The 17,402-nt window shown below is 34.8% G+C and overlaps 1 pseudogene; it reads left to right on the forward strand.

Annotated features, from left to right (window-relative positions):
• Positions 1-7,606: 7,606 nt before the first annotated feature.
• On the forward strand, positions 7,607-17,255 carry LOC132549460 (uncharacterized; annotated as a pseudogene).
• Positions 17,256-17,402: the final 147 nt, after the last annotated feature.

A 17,402-nucleotide genomic window follows, 5' to 3' on the forward strand; every position in this document is an offset into this window, starting at 1 on the left:
GTACAGGGTCTTTCCAATGTGTGAAGTCGTAAACTTCAGAATGATTTTGATGCAATAAATTCACAATCATACATGTGTTTTAAAGGGTATGACATTCCTGCTTATTTGTAAAGCATTTTATTGAAGTTGATTGTGAATAAGATTTTTTTTATATACTTTAAAGTACTGAAGTACTAGATTCTGTAAATGCTTTGTTTTGTCCAGTATGTATGAACAGTGGAACCTTGTTGGACAAGACACTTTCTGAAATTATAGATATTGAGAATCAGGGGAAGAAAACATGAAAGATACTGGCGAGTTTTGTAGTTCCCATTAATTTGAATCTTGTTTTGTATATCAGTGTTTTTGTAGGATTAAGTTGTTGTGTTAAGGAAATGTTTATTTTTGTATTAGGTGTATGTAACACCTTTGTATGTCTGTTGTATGTCTGTTTTGAGGTATATACAACCTTGTATCAGTAGACACTATCAATCTGAGTGTTTTAAAGGTATCATTAAACAACTTGCTGGAAGTTTGATATCTAATAAGTGCTTTCTGCTGTTTGTCAATCTTTACACAATTTTTGTCTAAGCATATCCTGCATTTTGCAATCTACAGTCTTGAGATCAACAAGAAAGTATTGAAATAATTTTATGCAGTAGACCAATATTTATAAATAAAAACATTTGTTAATGAACATTATTCATGTTTGGATGTAAGTTTATACAAGATTGTTCTACTGTTGTTTATCCTGCTAATGATAAGTTAGATTTCATATAAATATAAGTTAATATTTCTAACCTCACTTTGGTTGTAAAATAAATCAAAATATTACTTAATAGTGTCATATTTCAAATTCCATGTGTATTCATAGACAATCCTGGAGGAGGCTTTATCGATATGATTTCAATGACTGGAATATATTGTTTTAAAAAATGTGTTTACCTGTAAATACATATGCATTACTTGACAACGAGCACCACGTGTCTTTAATATGAGGAAAGTTTCGCAAAATATTTCTCGCTGTCGTGTTGGGCTCACTCCTTTTTACTCATTACCTGGATATTCAGTGAGACCTCATGTATTCTGTTGGATCCACAGCTAGTTCGTCGGTATTTCCACGGAAATTTTCTCTGAGGGACGTTGTGCCTCTAACCCCCATAGTGATTGTATCGCCATTAAAAAGTTAATTGAAAAATGACCCTCTCCATGTATAACATGATTAATATAGCCACTGAGAAAAAAACATTATTTGAAAATCCTGTAAATTTACTGCTGTTAATGATAAATTTTTGAGTGGTTGAACTTCTTCTTTTATTAAAGTTCCAAGTAAAAGGGATGTATATGTACAGGAGTGATGAAACGGATAAAAATAAATAAATATAATAAAATAAATTCTCCCATAAATAAACTTTGTATTACATGATATTGAAGGTGGCATTCACTGTACTATAAATCCCTCCATGTCGAATGTGTTCATTGTGTTTCCTTTGAGTCGGCTTATTCTAATGTTCACCTGTATGTTGAACTTTGATCCAGTGTTTTGTAAAGGAGCAAGATTTCTGTGTTGATTATGATAAATGTCTTTCATGTTGGTACAATCTTCCATGTGATTTAGTGATTAACTTTAGAGAAGTTTTAGGAAACATTCTGTGTTTTGGTTCCCAAATCGCATCCCACATTTCTTCTTAATACTAATACTAGTTTTTAAGTAACGTCCTTGATGAGCAATCATGATACAATTGATATTACCAGTGATGTACAAATCATGTATTTCTGCCGTTGGATTTGTATATAAGGTTTTATTTTACCAGATAACCAAATCATATTCATATTTCCTGCTTTTATGGATAATTAAGGCAGGAAAATCCTTTTGAATTTGATTCTTTGTTAAAGTACAGTAATTGTACAGAAAAATTGAACAGAAATTTATCTGCGATTTATAACAAAATTTTACTTTTAAAATGCTGTAAATTTACATATTTTAGCTGTGATCTTATTTTAGCACTTTTCCTTCTGGCGATATTGTGCTTGAAGATGATTGTGCTAATAGCAGTTTTCTAGATGTTAATGTGTGAAATCATAATTGTGCTTAATTGTTCAGTATTGACATTGTGCTAAAATATGATTGCACCAAAATATGTATATTTATATGTTATATACGTTATTAATATCGGATAAACACCAGTGTTTTTTCAGACATCTTGGATGAATTCATAAATTCTTGTCTTTATTTCTTTGATGTCATTTGTAGGCCCCCATGGTTCATAGTTTTGAATCATATGATTGAAAGTTGTCAATTTTTTTATTTGCACTAAATATTTTTCAAATATTTCCCTAAATGCAAGAATCACAAAATGTGAACTTAAACATGTACAACTTGATAACACTGTATTTAACTATGTACCTACCACCGTCCCAGTTCCTGATTCAACTGAGAAATCTTGTAACAAAGACATATTTGTGTGTGAAGTCAAATGATTAAGGATTTAAATTGGTTAAGAAATAAATTCATCAGAATAATGTGAACAAAATTGATGTTGAGTACTTGGAATATGAAAGATCAAGAAAGTGATGAAGTTTGTTTGACCTCCAAGAAGGTTATCTGTGTATGAAGAAATGATTTTTTCTGTTTACAGTGTATTATAAATACAATGTATGAAGTGGAAATTGTATATAATAAATATATAAATACTAAACACTTATACATTCTTTGTTATGTAGACGTTTAAACTCTCTTGCCCAGGAAAAGTGAGCTTATGTCGTGGTACAGCATTTGTCAGCGACCAAGTTTGTTCAATTGATTGATCTTGACCCACTTTTTAAATACCTTAAGTACACATGGGTCACATTAAAACCTTTAACCAATTTCTTCTCAATATGAGAAAGGTCCAGTGTGCATATATTGGGTTTGTATCATGCTAGGATAAAGGGCTTCCAAATTTGTTCAATTGATTGACCTTGACTCACTTTCAAAAGTCATAGGGGTCAAATATATCAAAATCTTCACATGAAAGGCCAAGGGTATGATATTGGGCCTGGAGTATGCTTGGATAACTAGTAGGAATTTGTTTAAATAATTTACCTTGTCCCATTTTTAAGGTCACGTGTTTCAAATGTGGTATATCTTTGAACAACTTCATTTGAATAAGCAAAAGTCCCAGGATGTTGGTAGTTTCTGTAGCATGATGGGATGAAGGGCTATCAAATTCGTTGACCCACTTTTGAAGTCACAGGAGTCATACATGTTAACAGCTTCGAAATTTCTTTTTTTTCAACAAGCATTATGTCTTAAGCCATGGTATTTGTGTAGTAGTTTACTGGAGTAATAGACTATAAGGTTTACAGAAATCAACAAAATCTTTAGTGGAAGCTGAAGAACAGATGAACAATTCAGCCTCTTGTTTGTTCTTGTTTCTTAGCCTCAAAACCAGAAAACAGAATTTAGGGCACAATGGGAAGATTTATTGTACATCATGGTGAGGATGAGATTTTGCATGCCAATTAAAAAATCAATAGTTTAGTGTTAGTTCTGATGATGAATGTGTAATTGTTCTCTGGAAGTTAAAATGAAGAAAACATTTCAGATGGCTTTGATCCTATTGCTTGGCCATATACACATATATAACAATAATGTTATTTTACCACTCTATCTTAACAGAGGATTGTTCTATTTTAATCATACCATATTTTTGCCATTGAAGAGCAGGAACTAAGAATATACAAGGACATGGTCATCGAGGTCCCCCGCCCATGTTCATTGTAAAATATCTACATTTAAAGTGAGCAACATGGAAAACTGGAAAAGGTATCAGCCAATCAGGTCACAGCAGTCTCATTAAATATGCATAGAATTTGTCTATAATCAAACTTGAACAAGTTGTTAAGGTAACAAGTCTACCAAGTAAGTCTCCTTATAATTCATTTGTTCCTTCAAACGATAACGTACGAAAAGTATTCAGTTAGAATGCCGAAAGATATCAGCCAATTAGGTCACAGCAGCCTCATTAAATATGCGCAGAATTTGCCGATAATCAAACTTGGGTAAGGGATTAAGGTAACAAGTGTACCAACCAGATTTACTCAAAATCCTACAAGTCTTTCAAAATATATGCGGAAAGCAGCATTCGGCCGGACGGAAGGACAGACGAAACCTATTTGAATATCCCCGCCACTTTGTTGACGAATAATAACATATCTCTTTCTTGATTAAAGTATGCAGGATCTATATTTGTCATGAAAACTTATAGTGAAAATAGACGCATGCAAAAAAGAAAAAAATATGATATCAAAATGGTGTTCACATAAATACAAACTGTATTCAGGCTCGGAATACCAAATGTACAATATACGTATCAGGTTTGAAATATATGTTAGCTGTATTATGATTATATGTTTTTCATCATTCTCTTGTTTTGTATGTCCGCTTACAGTAACCGACCGTTTTTATATTTGTGTATTCATAAAGCAATATTAGTGCACTCTTTCATCAAGGATTCTACTACCTTTTAAAGTCTCGTTACAGCAAAAATACTGTTTATAATAATGTCAATTTCAAGAGACTGAAAAACGACATCAATAGTTAATATAGAACTAATGTGCTTGTTTGAATTTCCAAACTAACAAAGGGTACTGAGGTTGTGTTACACCAGATAACACATCCAGTAACCATCATCTTTGTCTATTTTATATGAAGTACTCTAAAAAAGAACAAGGGCAACTTGTTAACAGCAGAAATTTAAAATGTAGATAACGGACCTCTTTTGTTTGTATTGGATTCCAGAGAATAATTATAAATGGTTCTTTTATTGTCAGTTTTGTTGAATGAAAAGTTAAAGAATCTTAATTCGAAGTAAGATTAAAGGAGAGGGTTCTATCATTATGGCTGTACATTCCGGATGTGATATCTGAAAATGTGATCAATGGAGTGTGGATTTTAAAGATCTGAATATTATTATTCGAAAACGTGAGCACCTCCTTTTAATCGAAACTTTTGATAGGCGAACATAACAAATGAATACCAACTTGTTAACAAACTCCTAATTCTAATTCAAAGTCTCCAGAATGAGTGTAAACTCTACAAACAGATCAAAGAACAAGGACGATAAGGTCAAATTCAGAAGGTACCAGTCCTATAACACTTTCACAAAAGTAAAGTTTTCGGATATTATCATGTTCTTAAAATCAGAGCCGTAAAAGTTTCCCCGCAGTCTTCATTATCTCCCATCATCTCCCATCACCTGAAATACTGTGTTGTATGTTGTCAGTATGTTGACATCTATCATTGAAGCCATGATATTAAGAGAAAACCCCGATGGTCTTGAATATAACACTTTGAGGAATCAGTAAGCTACCACTTACAAATTGGAATATGTACACTAGGTTGAGAGCATCACATATCTCCATGTGTAACAAGGTTAAGTTAAGAGATCGATTTAATCTGCCGATAAAAACAGTCCATAGTGTCCATCATTCCAAGATTTTTAGGCTGTATCGGGTTGTATTGTTTAAAGATGGGATATAGTTTATATATTACCAGCTATTCGACAAGCTTATCTTCATCATTTGAGGCCGGAATTATGAAAGGGCTTTTTGAGACAATAAACAAAAAAAATCAAGTTTAGATTTCATCTATATCAATAACATGACTCCTTTATCAGCTGTTTACCCAAAACGTACTATAAATAGTATGAGGAGCGTAAAGTTTTCAATATTTATACTCCATCACGTTCCTCTGTGTAAGTGCCGAAATTTAATTTTATATAAAGGCTTTGTTCGAATATGCCGATCATCCTGGAAGATGTTGACTGTGAAAAAAATGCAATGAGAACTTTTAAACATTCTGTATCCTTACGGTAACAAAGGATATGTTTTATACTCGCTGGTATGTCTTGTTCCGTTGTTATTGATCCTAATATCAATTTTAGAACGTGACATTGATTTGGTAGAAATATTGATTTGGAGGTTGCCATCGAAGAAGCAGAAGACGCTTACTCTTCCGGAACACAAGGTTGTCTTTGTCAGTTGTCAGCGAGAACCTTGCATTTATTCATACCATACCTTGTCCTTCTCCCCATTGATTCTGATGTTGATGTACTGTTATGTTATTATGTCGATGGTGTCTAGTTTCAGTTGCTGACGTAGAGAGATCTAACTACGATCGTCTGTTGTGATGTATTCTCCCACTGCACCAAAAACGGCCAACTAGTAATCAACGCTACCAAAAGCGATCAGATTTTATTTACACCTGTGGTATTATAAAATAACACATATAGAAAAGGGTAAACAAACTAACTAACAAGCAAAGAAACAAACAAACAACAACAAGAAAACAAAACAGACTCAACAGGCTTTGGTCCATGTTACGTCAAGTAAGTTTTACACTTGAGGCGTGTAGGCTCTTTTTCAACCCTTAAGGGGAAGTGAAATGACACTTACACTATTTTTCCACGTGGCAGTTCTTTATATTGTACGATTTTGAAGTATTATGTTCATTGTGGTAGTGAAAATATTTTTTGACAAAATTTATGAAATAGTCACCGAAAAATGTTGACATCACAAAATTTTGGTATATTAGAGTTAATTTAATCCAATATAACTGATATATTTACACATTTCCACAGTAATTGTATAATACATATCTAACTCTTAAATTACTTTATTCATACGCAACTCGTCTGCTAGTAATTTTGGGTTGCATACAAATAATATACCTATAAATACTGTCCATTTCTTGTGCTGTCCACATAGTATTTACACCATGTCAGCTGTTAGCTCTCTCTGCACCATAAAAGTGTCACTTTCGACAGTAATACCGAGTCTTTATTGGGTGGCATTTCTAGCATATAAAAGGAAAAGCTGTCATTTCCAAGTTTTTTGAGCTTTGCCTCATAAAAATAACTCCCAGTAGTACTAAAATATTAATCCTCGGTGTCTTTAGTGCCGAGTGTGGCGCGACTTTCGCTATTTCATCAGCCGTTAGCTGTCGCTGCAGGCACTTCTTCGCCGACGTTTGAAGACAAAGGAACTAGTCAGTTAGGTGAGATATATATTACTTATTCACATCTTACAACCATCTGTATCATTATTCAAAACATAAGTTTTCGCCTTAATCTAAAAAAAATTGTCTATCTAGTATTCGGAAACAAGACTGGATAACCAATGAAGAAACGTCCATATTTCGGCATTGTCAAACATGCATTCAATAACGTTGTAATATGTCATAAAAGGGAGACATGCTTTGGTCATGGTTAAAATTTAAGTTCTCATTTTTTATGCCTTCCTCTAGCCAACTTTGTGCTAACTTACACAAAGTGCTTCAGTATATTGTTAACTCTGTAGTTAGATAGCATGTGTAAGTTATGTTGTCACTATTGTTATGATCACGGATACAGTTTCGCCCTAACTACATGTCGTTTCTTTATTTCTATTTCTAATTTAGAGTTAAATTATATCAAGTTTAAAATATTAGTACTTATCTATTAACATGCTTTGAAAATGTAATCTTCACATTGATTAATCACACAAATGTGCATAACAAGGAGAATAAAATCAACTGAAGACGTTGTTTCAATGTCACAGTTTAACGAAGACGAATTCAATGATAATTAATTTCTCCGTTATTTCGATGGTTAATTATTTACAGGGAGTTTCCATCATGATCAGGAACTTGCTTCTGTCGTACATTCTTGTTCACGTGATCAATTACGTCACAGCAGCATATGTAAAAGGTAAGAGTCCATTAAATACTTTGTGAATAATAAAACAATACGAAACCATTAATTGTATTTTACTGTTTCTCTCTAAAACTTTGCATTAAGTATCGTTTATGAAGTACTTCCGCAGACAAAAATGAAGTTGTTCCGTACCTAAAATTAAACCTATTCAATCAACGCGTGTGTGCGTACATTCTGTTGTTATTTCTAAATGTTCTTGTTCCCTAGCATCGGCAAAAAGGTTCATAAGGAATAGGAAAACTCCGTGAATCAAATATATTTTATCATTTTGCATATTGATATACCATATATTTGTGCTACTAGCAGGTGTATCAGAAGTGTAAATAAGTCCTCGATGTTTTATCGTTATATAACATAAACATGATTAACTTGTTAGGTTCGTAATGTTGGTTAAAATCCTTTAAATTATCTATCAGATAAAAAAAATCTAGATTAACCTATTCAATGAGTTTATCTTGATATATATTTACTCAAGTATTTAAAGCTTCATAATATTCCTGTTCCCCCCCCCCCCCCAAAAAAAAAAAAAATAACAATGATAATGGAAGAACGAAACAGTTATATGTTTCAGTTTTGTCAATTATTTACCATATACCTTTTTTCAATGTATGCAGGATGTTTTCACGTATGTAACTTCATTTATCTTTTTAGCCAACTGTGGAAATCACAAGCATGGCGATAACTGGACCAATGACACCCTCACCTGTCTGAGCTACAGATGTAGAGATGGTACTATCTACCCTAAATATACAGGTGAGTGTAACAGACTCTGAAGAGGCGTAGGTATGGCCCCCTATAATCCCCAAAGATCGGTGGCTGTTTCACCTGTCTGATTCACAGGTGTAGGAGTTCAGTACAAAGCTATTAAGAGTTCTAAACTTTAAAAATCCTATTCCTATGATTGAGACTGTTTGAAACACTTTTCCCACCTCTTTCTCTCTCGCCACGCGAACGAGCAAGGTTGCAAAAAATCGATGGCGACATACCGGTGTCGCTCACTTGCCACCGCGTATTCGCTCCCTTGCTATCGTTTTTTGTTTTTGTTTTTTGGGTTTTTTTACGATTCCTTACTCCCTCGTTTTAGATTGTGAAAAACGAGGCCAGGAATATTAATGCATTTTTTTAATATTTCATGCGTTTAACTTCTCAAATTTAAGGGTAAGTTTATTCTACCTCTATTTCAGTTTAATTTGAAATCCATATCTTTAGTCCTTGTGATGACGTACATCTGTATATTTACATAAAATTCGGTTTTAATCGTAGACACGTATATATCAGTAATAACCTTTATAATATATATATATATATCAGTTATAATCCTCTTACTGTATATCGACAAGAGTGAAATTTATTAAGATATGGTGATACGGGACCTTCCCATCTCATTTTTTTAAATTTTTTTTTAACATTTCACCTTATCCCGTTCTGAAGTGAAAGGTCGCCATCGTTCTCTTGTTATGGGAGTTTTTTCCCAAAAGATGAAGAGTGGTACAAATATATATGGTTGTGAACTATATTGAAACCTATGTACTGAAATTCCTCCAACTCTATATAGAAATATATAGAGGACGAAATCATAAAGTAATCGAGCTCCACGTTAACAACACAATCGTCGAGTTTTGTGATAAGATCTTCTAACAAACTATTGACATATACCTACAAAAAGGAACTAAATATGTTCCTCTGTGACTGGATTGCGAAGTTGAATATACCGAGGAACTTATCAAAACAGGTCACATTGACCTTACAAAGTCCTTCAATTTCACTTTCAGACATATTGATGACGTCTTTAGATAGCAAGAGATATATGAACTATGTCCATCGTATATAGGCCTACCCCCTGGTTTGAAAATCAAGGACACGACAAACTCTTCTACATCAGCGTTTGCCTCGATCCAACATGGATGACTTTAAGCCAAGTTGTATGATAAGCATGGTGATTTTAATTTATCATTTCTGGATAGCAACAACCCTGCATCCCACATGGTTTTTACATGTTCGCAGTTGATTCAATATGCCAAGGCGTGTTCCCGATATCACGACTATTGTACAAGATGGTGTTAACTGACAGACTTACTCATAACACAAGTTTTTAAAATGCTGGCTAATGAAAACCAGTGATCTCATTGAGAAATATTCCGTTTCTTTACGCCATCTAAAGCTGGACATATTTTATGTATACTGAGAAAGTTACATTACTGGATTGGATTGACCAAGACTTAGATTGCGGTTTTTGTCGATGAAGCAGAAAATGCTTCATCTTTCGGAGCAACCGGTCTAATTATCCTTGTACGTTTTCAGAAGTCTCCGTTAACTCTTTCTGTTGTTCATATTTTGCCCTAGTTACATTGAATGTGAGTTTGGGTCATGGTTCTGTTGGCATTCACTTCTTGTTTCGCGACTAATTTAGACTATCCTTAGTTGCTCGACGCTTTGATTCATATCAGTATAACTCTACACCGTATGTTCTTCTAAAGGTATGGTTCCAGTTAATGTTACATATTAATACCAAACACACATTGAACGCTGTTTGTATGTTTGTATTACTGATAATGACATGTAAAAACATACATTTGAAATTTCATCTTTTAGATAAGAAAGACCAAGGAGTGAACTGACCATATGTCAATAGAACGTTTGTGTATCACTTTCTACACAATTTTGAAAGTATGTGTGCCTGCACATGTATTTTTCAAATGAATACGGGCAAAAAGGGTCTCCTTGCCAATGTCTTCACTTTATATTTGATGATTTGTATGATAAGTTATTGAACACTTGAATATTGAAATATTATATAACTTATATAACATTGGCAAAGGCAGAATTAGCCCGTGTATATATCATTAATGCATTTCATGGCTGAAACTTGTCTTGGTGCACATTTCATGTAAGGGATGCTCCTAAACCAGAAGAGATCTCCCAAAAGGTTTTAACCATGAGTGGCTTTGTGTACTTCTTTCAGAAGAAGGTATCAACCAATCAATGACGCAGTCCTTTGTTACAAATGTTTTAACCACTATGAGTGGGAGCCAATACCAGTTGGTGTTAGAGAGGTTCAAACTTGTCCGAATATTGAATGGTGCATGCTCCAACAAAAGCCACATAATTTGTTTGCAGTATGTGTCCTGTTTATAGCATCTTCCTCGATCTGCACGTCTGACGCTCTTTGTGAAATTAAAACTATGGTCTCCTACCTCCTGTGTATCCTCAAATCATTTCATTGGCAGTGATTTACATGTACATCAAGATTTACAAGTTAGCATGAACATTTGTACTCTATTAAAGGAACACCAATCGGACAAAACAGACGCTATCATTAACGAATTGCTGGAGGTTTCAATATTTATCTTCGGAAAGAACAAAATCAAGTCAGGCATGGACAAGTTGGTCAGTTGACGACGTAAATAAGATTATGAGCTGTGTGTCTCGGCAACATCTCTAGCGCAAAATTATGGTCACAGCTAGGTACAATGTATGGCATTCGTATCATTGCCGTTTCCATATGGTGACTTCAGTGTTGAATAAGACTATTAAATTCACATACCGTGATATGGAAACTCAGGACAGATAGAACGCCGTTTTATTACAACACCACTTCCACAAAGTTCTTTTATGGAAATAAAATTTCGTTTATCTTGGATGGCAGATCAAAACAAAAGGAGATTTATCTAAAGTTTAGAGTTTCAGTCTCCCGGGTGGGTATGTTAATCACAATTTGATGGCAACATAAACCGATGACAAGGTTAATGAAAGAAACAGGTTTTGTGGAAAACCTGAAATTATGACTAAATGTTACCGATTACATTATAGTTGACATGGAGTTCGGGGATGTTCTTGACCTCAAAAAGTCATCACATTCGCCTCCGTACTTGAAATTAGTTAAGTTATAGCTTGACTCGACAAACAAAGACAGACCATGCACAAAAAGTTACCACGGACGATTCGAACATTATAAATATTTTTTAAAGAACAGTTACCTCCATTTATTTTACAGAAATAATCGAAAAGCCCTTTCGAATAACTACTGCTTTCCTGAATGTTACCCATGGCCCCGTATATAATCTATTCGTAGCCCGTGAAGCAAAAAGGTCGCCAACTAGCAAACAGACTGTCATTAAGGCTCTCACCGGAACATTCTTTGGCAGATGGAGTTTTCAATGAATCTGATCTTAGTCAAAGGGCAAGATCAGTGGTTGTGCTTCGGCAGATTTTCCAGAGCTTGATATGTAATGCCAGGAAACCGCTTATCAAATCCAGCATTGCAGAGCACGTGACAAATATGGTGATTTTGAGGCATGGGTTTACCAGCACGGTGAAGGCTCCGTCCAAGAGTCCAAGAACAAATACGATAGCGTCACGAATCCCAGACCACATACACTGGTACAATGTTTGGATAACGTTCAATGTGGACAACAGGAAAAAACATATCACAGCTAATTCTTGTAAATGTCCGGTGGGTAAACGTACAGTAGTGCGTAAGTGGTGTCACACTGCAAGTACCCTGTATTACCTTAGTCACCTTTCTCGCCAAACACAGACAGGACGTACATCTTCACAGGCAAAGAAGTTCAAACAAAATGTATTCAACTGAAGCTTTAAGATGTAGTCGACAAACAGATGAAACCATAACGAGTCTGGCGTGTTGGAAACTGATTAAATACATTTTAATTTTGCTACATTAGTATGTCGACTGTAATTCAAGTGAAAGCATTGAAATGTTCTTTAACATGCCAAGAACTTAGCGAAATACATTTGATAAGATTAAATAAAGAACTATTACATTGTCTTTTCCTTGGGGTGGAAGGGCATAAAAAGCGTAACAAATTACCCACAAAATATGTATACCTTTATGATGTTGGAGACTGTATGTCTCTAGAACATCCTAAATAAGATGTTCAGAAACTTTATCGCTGTTTCTTACGAAACAGATCAGGTTCCTCATAATAACAATGTAATGATTCTTTATCATTAATATGCTACTTGTCGGGTAGTTACAAACTTTCAACACACATAATTTTATGTAGCTAATAACATGGACGTTGTTTAGGCTGTGTCAAAGACGGGAAGTGTTATGATGTTGACCAGAAGTGGGAAAAGGACTGCAGCAAATTTCAGTGTGTTTCCTACAAAACAGGAGCTATGACCTACTTCGAAACTAAACTCGACATGCGTGAGTTTATTTGTTTATATTCAGTAAATATAAATTTAAATGGGTCCATTTGCCATTTTTGACATTTGGAGTTATTATCACTCCGTCATTCATGGCAAGTGTGAGAGAAAATGAATGACATGGTGATGTGCTATTTCTGTATTAAAGCAACAGAAAGGGTTAGCATGTTTCCTTCATCAACCATACACACCATGTATATCTAGTGTAAGTGTCACTCCTTCATCAACCATACACACCATGTATATCTAGTGTAAGTGTCACTCCTTCATCAACCATACCCACCATGTATATCTAGTGTAAGTGTCACACCTTCATCAACCATACCCACCATGTATATCTAGTGTGTCACTCCTTCATCAACCATACCCACCATGTATATCTAGTGTAAGTGTCACACCTTCATCAACCATACCCACCATGTATATCTAGTGTAAGTGTCACACCTTCATCAACCATATCCACCATGTATATCTAGTGTAAGTGTCACACCTTCATCAACCATATCCACCATGTATATCTAGTGTAAGTGTCACACCTTCATCAACCATATCCACCATGTATATCTAGTGTAAGTGTCACACCTTCATCAACCATACCCACCATGTATATCTAGTGTAAGTGTCACACCTTCATCAACCATATCCACCATGTATATCTAGTGTAAGTGTCACACCTTCATCAACCATACCCACCATGTATATCTAGTGTAAGTGTCACACCTTCATCACCCATACCCACCATGTATATCTAGTGTAAGTGTCACACCTTCATCGACGACACCATCGTAGTCCTTTAATAAAAGATATGGCTTATATTTATCTGCTAACTATTACAGAGTGCACAGTAGAGGGGAGAGATCAAAAGAAGAAATGCAAGTCAAACGGAGCAGAATGGAAGGATGGATGCAATTATAAGCGCTGTGATGTTACTTCCAGTCAAGGTTACAATACTGGCAATACTCAGTACTCAGCTCAAGTGGTCAATGTTAAACAAGGCAAGATTTATTGTAATATTGTCTTTTATCAATTTCCGACCGCAAATTTCATGCCATTACAACTTCTCCCTATTTTATCATCATTTATATATCTTAATATTGCATATTAATGACATAAGATACTTTAGGTGTCGTGTGATTTTGTCTTCCAAAATATCAGGGGAAGTTGTGCTTGGTGTTATGTGTACATTGATAACTTGTCATTATTTATGACATATGGGTTTCTGATAACGACCGTGAACATTCATTTGTCTAAAATGTTGACGAAAAAAGTCGCACAACAGTTAGAATATTGGGGTGTTATCGTGTCAAATGCACAATTATAATTTACACTCCTGCTTATGGCAATTAAATGGCACGTGTTTTGTTTGATATTTTAGTAAATGCATATTTGCTAAATAGTTTCGAGTCCAGTAATGATCTCTACGCATCCGAATTTATTACTAGCTTCTTGTTTTTGCCAAGTTACCAACTAAAAATGATCACTGATAACTCGTCGACGTTGATGTCATACCATTAGCGGAAGTTTACCATTGGGGTATTTTCTAAATCGTTTGTTGCTGGTTGTTTTAACTCCGTGTTGTTTATAGCCATACACGAGTTTTTCCGGATTTCGTTGCTTTATTTTCAGACTATATTCGTCTGATCCATACTGTCGTTTTTTTCCATTAGGCTGTAGAGCTGGGAGGAGGTGCTACTACAATGGGGATCAATGGTTTAAAAAATGTGTCTGGTACACGTGTAAAGTGACGTCACTCTACGCCAAGGCTGTCGGCGTTCCAGGTACATTGAAATTTGTTCTCAGCTAGTTCTGATATTAATATCTGTCCTCCTCCTATACCGGAAATTATGTGTTCCATGGGGAAACACCATACAGAAAATGCACCTGTTATAACGGAAGGTTATTTATATCCTGTATCTATCACAGTAACGCAGTATCTATAACCTGTTATAACGGAAGGTTATTGATATCCCGTATCTATCACAGTAACGCAGTATCTATAACCTGTTATAACGGAAGGTTATTGATATCCCGTATCTATCACAGTAACGCAGTATCTATAACCTGTTATAACGGAAGGTTATTGATATCCCGTATCTATCACAGTAACGCAGTATCTATAACCTGTTATAACGGAAGGTTATTGATATCCCGTATCTATCACAGTAACGCAGTATCTATAACCTGTTATAACGGAAGGTTATTGATATCCCGTATCTATCACAGTAACGCAGTATCTATAACCTGTTATAACGGAAGGTTATTGATATCCCGTATCTATCACAGTAACGCAGTATCTATAACCTGTTATAACGGAAGGTTATTGATATCCCGTATCTCTCACAGTAACGCAGTATCTATAACCTGTTCACACCACTTCTATAAATAAACCATTACAGTGATATTTACTTTGGAAATCTGAAACACTTCATGATAGTTTTTAACCGTTTGTACCTTAACAAACAATTGTGGCCTGCAAGTGCAAACCACAGGGGCCGGACACAAGTTTCCAACCAGAGGTCTATATATCTATATCACAGTCACTAGTTTGGGAATTCACGCCAAGTCCCTGTGGTTCAAACATCTACGACTAATATAAACGTTTCCTTGTCTCTAAGGTTGTACCCACAAGAGGAAGTGTTACAAGACCGGGGTGTACAGATCGTACAAGAACAAATACGGCTGTTACAAGTACCTGTGTAAACAAACTGACCAGGAAGTCGGGTGGTCACTTATCTCCGCTGGTCAGTATCTAGATATCAAATAGAAACATAAGATGTTAAACGCAATTTTTTAAAGATAAGATGAAAATAGATTTGGATTCTAGTCTTATTACGGAAACATCCGTTTAATTAGTACGATATTGCAGTAGATATGTCAGTGACAAATATGTGGTGTTCAACTATTTTATCTGGATAATAGTTACATTTTTTATTTGTTTTCCTCTAAGACTGTAATTATAAGGGAAACTGTATGGATAGTCAGTCTACATGGAAAGAAGAAGAGTCCTGTCTCGAGAAAAAGTGCCTTAGTACCATCGACAATGGAAAGCAGAAACTGTCCATACAGGACAGACCGTATGGTATGTATATATGGAAAATATAAAATGCTCAATGTAGGTCTGTTAAACCAAATATTTCTGTTATAAATATATTTTTCGTGTCTGTTACAAGATTTCTTTTTGTTCAGCTCTCTTCTTTTGTGAATATATTAATGTTTTAAAAACCTAATAAACCTTGTTATAAAATACGGAAAACATAATCAAAGATGGATTTTCATTTTCTAGCTTGCTTTTCGTTCTAGTACCCGAGAACAGTTGACATATTTCTTTTATATCCTCAGTCTGTGTTGAAAAGTGTTACACACAAGTCCTCAGTTTTAAAGCTAACAATAATTTATTAGTTGTGTTCTTGACTAAATGAATTTCGTTTTCTCTAGGTTGTAAAGACGGAAAACTCTGTCGGGGCTTTAAAAGTACTTGGATGGATAGTAACTGTTCACTGCACAAGTGCAGTCTCAAGTCTGGTGCTGCATATGATGAAGTCGTCAAAACCGGTACGCATTTACATGGTTTTTCCATTTTATTTATTTATTTATTTATTTTTTTTTGTAAATACTTAATTGTCACTCATCATGTATTACGCTTAAAAGAGAGGAGATATTTATCAGCAATATCATAAAATGTATGTGAAAATGAGTTTAGAGAGGAAGTATGAAAAGACATGAGAATCATACTGAACAGAGTGATCATCAAGTGAATGTTATGCGGGAGTTCCGTCTGTCTTGTAATCTAGCCGTTTAGTTGGAAACTTCCACCGGCCACGAATATTTCACAAGCTGATAGAAGATTACCGCAGCCTTTTACAAGACTTTCCCTCCAGACAGAGATTACTAGGGATACAGCAATTATTTTTAAATCTATACATTAAAAATACATTTTCTCTGTGGTTTCCTTGTAAATCATTCATTTCTTCATAAATTGCACTTGTTTCGCCGTATGATAAGTTGTGTTGATAAGCTGGTACTTTCTTGGTGCTTTTGACGAAGTGGATAATAATGAAACACGAGAGAAGGAAATATTTCAACAAAGACACTTGAAAGTAAGGCTTTCGAAAGTCGTTAACGTCTGACGTAAATCATATCTTTGTCTATCAAAACAGTTATTTTCAAGTTAAAATATACATGTGATGTTGTCAATATGAGAATGACCTGATTTCAGTTTGCAAAGACAAGCAAGGAGCGTGCAAGGACTGGAACTCAGGCACGTTCGAAGGTATTGTCAAGAAAGGCAACAAGAAGGCCGTTTTCCAGAACTGCAAATGTCAGCAGGATGGCAAAAACGGATCCAAGATGACCTGTACAAAAGAGCCGTAAAAATAACCTAAATCTGATTTGTTCCTGCATACAACTAATAGATGTATAAAGCATGTGATGGTATGTAGTAGATGTGAATATAAGAGATAATATTATCGATATTATGAAATCCTATAAGAGCGATACTTTAATCCTCGGTTTGACCTA

This window comes from Ylistrum balloti, unplaced genomic scaffold (genome assembly GCF_031769215.1).
Source record: "Ylistrum balloti isolate Yb309-2 unplaced genomic scaffold, AGI_CSIRO_Ybal_v1 Utg370058, whole genome shotgun sequence".
NCBI lineage: Eukaryota > Metazoa > Mollusca > Bivalvia > Pectinida > Pectinidae > Ylistrum > Ylistrum balloti.